Raw genomic sequence first — 6,000 nt, 5'->3', positions numbered from 1 at the left:
TTGGGTAAACATGGGGGGGCATGGAGTTAAGCGCAAGGAAAAGGGGAGTAGACATGCAAGCCATGCACTTTCCTCCCACCACCACCGCAGCAAGATCAAAGCATTTTATTTGATTTTGGTTTTTTTATTATGCAACAAATTGGCAGAAGAGGTATGGAGAAAATGGGAAAGCAATGTAAGAATGCACAGAACATTTACAATCCAATTCCAACCGGTAACAAAAGTTCAAAATAAAACAGGCGTTCTTTTTTTCCCAAACTTTCTGCAGTGATGATCACACTATTCCCATCTAACCAAGGATCTGAACAGAGGAATGGTTGAGTTGAGCACCCCTAGTCTGAAGATTTGACAACCCTAATTTATTGTTGTCTTACTGCATTTTCAATGCATGCTTTGTGGTACCTTGGCCCCAGTTTCCAGAGACAGACTGTTTTCAGTTTTTGGCAGGTTGCTACAATAACCTGAAGGAATGTTGGAGTCATCTAGGCTACACATCAAGCTGGACACTGAAAAGTGTTTGTTTTCTGTTCGGATTCCAAAGTGCTTTCCTAGACCTTGCAGTCCGGGTGGGTATTTTTTGTTAACAAATAGTTTACAGTTTAAACACAGAAGCTTCTATTATTGTGATAGTCTCACAACACAATGCTAAACTGAAGCTGCCATCACAGGCATGATTGCCAATTGGCCAGTTTTCCACTGGCGCGAAAGGTTTTCTTCCCTTCTGGCTGATTGCCAGATGAGGGTTTTTAAAAAGTAACACAGGGAGTTGGGGAGTTGGTGATTTCAAAGGTTTATTTATTATTTGTATGCTTCATGAAATAGCTTTGGATTTTTATTTTCTCCATTCATACCTCCCTTTTCTCCCCAATGGGGATCCTAAACGATGTGCACAGTTCCCTTCCATTTTATCCTCACAATAACCGTGAGGTCGATTAGGCTGAGTGTGTGGGACTGGCCCAAGACCATTCATTAAGTTTCCATGGCAGAATGGAGATTTGAATCTGAGTCCTAAACTCTAGCCACTATATCTCACTGGCCCTCCCACTGGATACATTTGAGTGAGACTGGAATGAGCTCCTCCACTCTCACCCGAAGTGATCCAAGTCATTTTGATTGTCATCGAACTACATGGAAAAAGCAGGTGGGGTTTGAAAAAAAAACATTTGTTTCTTCTATGGGCTTCATGGGGCCTGCCCCCTTTCCTTCCCTCCTACCTTGACTTTACATGAGAACCTCACTTGCATAGCTGGGCCATGGGCAAGTCCCCCACCCCAAAGTTGCCTCGGCTCCTTGCCAGATTTGTGTCTTCCAAGAATAGGCAACCCCAAGCCCAGTATGCCAAAATTCAAGCCCCATTAGTTTGCCAACTACCTGGAAGAAAACTACATGTTCTGCCCCTTTAATAGAGGCCTGATTTGCTTTAAACTGTCACAGCTAACTTATGGCAACTTCTGAGGGGTTTTCAAGACAAGAAATGTTCAGAGGTGGCTTGCCATTGCCTACCTGATATTCCTGGGAGGTCTCCCATCCAAATACTTTCCAGGGTCAATCCTGCTTAGCTTCCGAGATCTTACAAGATCAAGCTAGCCTAATATAATGTTATTTATGAGACAATATTATTCACTCCCATGTCATGAAAAGCCATGATAAGCCTCAAGTACCTGTTTTTATATATTAAACCTCTACTAAAGGGACAGGGCATTTTCCTCTAAGCCTGTTGGCAACCCTGAAAAATCAACCTTGCATAAGTTGGAAATACTAATAGGACTGGCCAAGCCACTGGACAGTAGAGAATCCCCCACCTCAAGTTTCCATGGACCACACTACTTGGAGTGGGGGATAAATTAAAAATTTAAATTACAAAATGCTTTTTTAAAAATCATGAGCATGATGATGTTACTTCCAAGTACAGTCTGGAAATAGCCATGGATCACTGTAGGAATCATCAGAAATTTGATGACTCCTAGAGTTACCCATTGACACTTCCACTTGGAAATGATGTCATCACATTTGTGATGCTACACTCCCACACCATGTTTCTGCCTCTTTACCCTTCCATGGGTTGACAGTCTCAGCCTGACAACACTAAATAATAGGCAGGGTATTGAAATGCACGGAATGAGGGACTTGGCATCTGTTGTCTGGAACCTGAGCTCATCCTTGTTGCTTCTTCAGAGCCAGGACCTGTATATCAAAGACAATGTAATTATATATACCACAAGCCCTTGCCATTGTTCCATGATGACAGCAGTATGGATTTTTTTAAAGTTTCTTTAGGGAAAGGTACACTTCTGTTGGTTTCTCTGACAGTCAAGGACAAAAATAATGGATGTCTTTCAGTTGTTCTGCTGCTTCAGTGAGCTGGCATCATCAAACTGTCATGTAAAGTAACAGAGGAGCTTCAAAATACAAAACTTAAATACATGTCTGCTTAGAATTGCCAAGAAAGGAAACTCTTGAAGCATTTTGTAGCTTCTGTTTTTCCTCTCCTCTCCTTTCCAGCTCCTGGTAATACCTAAAAACTGTCTGTCAAGTCATTTTGTGATTTTTAAAAAAGCATAAAAAACAGGCAAACACCATGTAAATACTTCCTTTAAACCACTTGCAGGTGTAAAAACCCAAGGAACTTAACCATTTCAAGGAAGGAAGGAAGGAAGGAAGGAAGGAAGGAAGGAAGGAAGGAAGGAAGGAAGGAAGGAAGGAAGGAAGGGAAGGAAGGAAGGAAGGAAGGAAGGAAGGAAGGAAGGAAGGAAGGAAGGAAGGAAGGAAGGAAGGAAGGAAGGAAGGAAGGAAGGAAGGAAGGGAGAGAAAGAAAGAAAGAAAGGAAGGAAGGAAGGAAGGAAGGAAGGAAGGAAGGAAGGAAGGAAGGAAGGAAGGAAGGAAGGAAGGAAGGAAGGAAGGAAGGAAGGAAGGAAGGAAGGAAGGAAGGAAGGAAGGAATTTCAGATTTTGAGAAAATCCTTGAGGACGTATGAGTGTACATAAAGACATAAAAGCCTCATCTTGTTAGACCATCTTGAAAGATGGTCTAACAAATCTAACAAATCTACCATGTCAGACCAGGATCTGATATGAAAACTTGCTGGTGACTTTGGACCAATCACACCCCCACAGGGTTGTTGTGAGGATAAAATGGCAGAGAGGAGAACAACATAAGCTATTTAGGGTCCCCATTGGGGACAAAGGCAGTGTATAAATAAAATAAATAAATGTCCTAAATTATTATTAATAAATAATAATAATAATAATAATAATAATAAAGAAATCACATTTGAGATGCCACATTTGAGATGCCCCATTTGAGACTATAGAAGGAATGCATTTGTAGCCTTGCACATTTTCAGAGTGTTCTGAAAAATCCCTATTTTCTTCCCTGGTGTGGCACTCCACTTTCAGACTAGGAGGAGTTCCGACTCCACCAGCCAAATGAGGGACAAATCTTCAAACACTTTCTGGCAGCCACTGGGACACCTGGGACCTAGGATCATACTGCATCTCTCAGCTGCCCTTCTCATTACTTTATGCATGTGTTGTGCTGTCGATGGAGCCTTCTGTTCTCATTTCCTGTCATCCAGATGACTTACATCTCTAACGTAGCTGACTAGGAAAGATGGCACTATCTTCTCTTCTGAGCTGAATGATCAGGGAGAGAGAAAAAATGACTTCCTATCTGATCCATCTCATACGGGCCTTACTTAATGCAGGAGCTCACCACCAGGCTACTGAGTCTTACTTCATTGTTGTTCAACATTGTGCTTTATGGCAGAAAGTTTTATGCCAGCACTACTGGTTTCAAACTGCTTTGCGGTGCTATGTGAAGGTCTGACCCAGGAACTGGAATGTCTCTTGTTCTGGGTGGGGTTGAACCCTGGAAATTAGCAGGTTTGAAGCTTAAAGGAGCTGTAGGATCAGGATTTCTTGTTGGATAAACAGGTGGCAGCAATGGCCAGATGCAGCCCCTCCTGGGCATAAAAAATGTTGCCATTGAGCAGCATACCCTGGTAAAGTCTAGGATAGATTACTGTGATGCAGTCTGTGTGGGGCTGCCCTTGAATATTGCCCAGAATTCTTAGTTGATGCAGAATGCTGTAGCCAGACAGTTGATGCAGAATGGATCATTGGGATCATATTGCTCCAGCCTTGCTCCATCAGCGCTGACTTCCAATTTGCTTTCAGGCCCAATTCAAGGCACTAGTATTGATTGTGAAAGTTCTATGTGACTAGCATAACTGAATCCCATATGAGCCTACCTATCCACTCCAGCTACCTATCCACTTCAGAGGCTTTGCTTTGGGTTCCCCTGAGCTAGGGCTGATGACAAGATGGAATAAGATCAAGAGTTTTGTTATTTGATTATATAGTTTTGCCCTGGATCTTTCAAGATTCTTGTCAGTAAGTAGTGCCTAATTCAGCACAGAGGTGTCTCAGATCATTTGCTGCACTCACAACAAAATAGGCTTTGTTTTGGTTTATGTTTTCAACACCAGGGAATGCTGAAAACGACCTAGTGTATCTCAGTGTATTTCCCTCACCAATAAGTATGTTCAAAAATAACATATAGAAAGCCGCTTAAGAGGGATAGCTTGCCATGATAGTAACTACAGCAGTGGTTCTCATCCTGTGGGTCGGGACCCCTTTGGGGATCGAACGACCCTTTCACAGGGGTCGCCTAAGACTCTTTGCATCAGTGTTCTCCATCTGTAAAATGGATAAATGTTAGGGTTGGGGGTCACCACAACATGAGGAACTGTATTAAAGGGTTGTGGCATTAGGAAGGTTGAGAACCACTGAACTACAGGGTAAGCTGAACTTTCTTGCCAGGTGGCAAAGAGACTCTTACCATTCCCTACCTCCCCTGGATTTCTGATTAGATGCAAAAGCCAGATAAGGTTTTGCTTACCTCTTGGAATGAGAGCTTGCTTAGTGCCAAGGGCTTCTAAGCACAGCACGGTAATGTCAGTACCCATGGACTGAGGATTGGAAAAGTGCCTCCAGGTCAGAGGGTTTTTTTCCCCAGACAGGCATGAGCTTCAACATCTCGCCGGGCCCCCCCCCCCCCCCAGTAATTAAACATATTGTACTCCCAAGTGCGGAAGCGGCCGTCTGGGCAAACCCTGAGTCTCATATCCTTTAAAAGGGACGTTGTGTTCTTTGTAAGGTGGAAAACTTCCTCAGTCTAAAAAAGTCCCCCTCTCAAATACAACATTAGACGGAAGCAAACTTTGCACTGGAAAGCAGTGCTCTTAAATTATTACATTGGCTTGTATACTTCCAGTATTTCCTCTCTGTTGGATTGGAGCTGACACATGTTCTCCAGACATTTTTCCCCCCAAATGCCATTCTTTCAGCCTTAGATTTACAGTAAATCATTGTTGCTCAGAGGAAACTAGCAGAGAAACCCCCTGTTTCCTTTGATGCATTCCAAAGTCTCTTGCTTGGAGAACAAAATTGGTCTGGTATGTGATTCAAGCCAGCTTGCTCTGGTTGTCATCCAAAAGATAAAAACAGCACAACCTTGCAATGCTGAGATGTTGCACTTTGTATTACACAATTATGCCTGTTATCCTTGTACCACAAACACATGCACTGCTGGACTGGGCCCAATCAGTGCATCAAAAGAATTCTGAATAGGAATAAAAATCCAAGCAACCCCTGGTTTTGTTTTGTTTTTCTTTTCTTTTTTGTGCTGCCAAAGTACAAAGTAAGGACACAAGTCATGTCTAATGTATGAAGTATTGTACTTTGGCTAGGAAGAACTAGGTTCTGATCTTGTGAGGATAAACTGAAATGGACCCCATGTAGACTGTGGTGAGTGCCTTGTGAAGGATGGGATACACATATGATTCTAATAGGATAAATCTGTCTTTCTTATAATTAAAATAGGCTTTGTTATAATTATCTAGCTACAAGCCAGGGAAACACAAGAATCTGCAGAAACATTTCATTTTCCCCTGGATCCCCTTATTTACTATTTCTTCTTTCCCTTCCCTGGCACCCCGTA

Source organism: Sphaerodactylus townsendi, linkage group LG06 (assembly GCF_021028975.2).
Source record: "Sphaerodactylus townsendi isolate TG3544 linkage group LG06, MPM_Stown_v2.3, whole genome shotgun sequence".
NCBI lineage: Eukaryota > Metazoa > Chordata > Lepidosauria > Squamata > Sphaerodactylidae > Sphaerodactylus > Sphaerodactylus townsendi.
Note: the sequence above shows the minus strand (reverse complement) of the source record.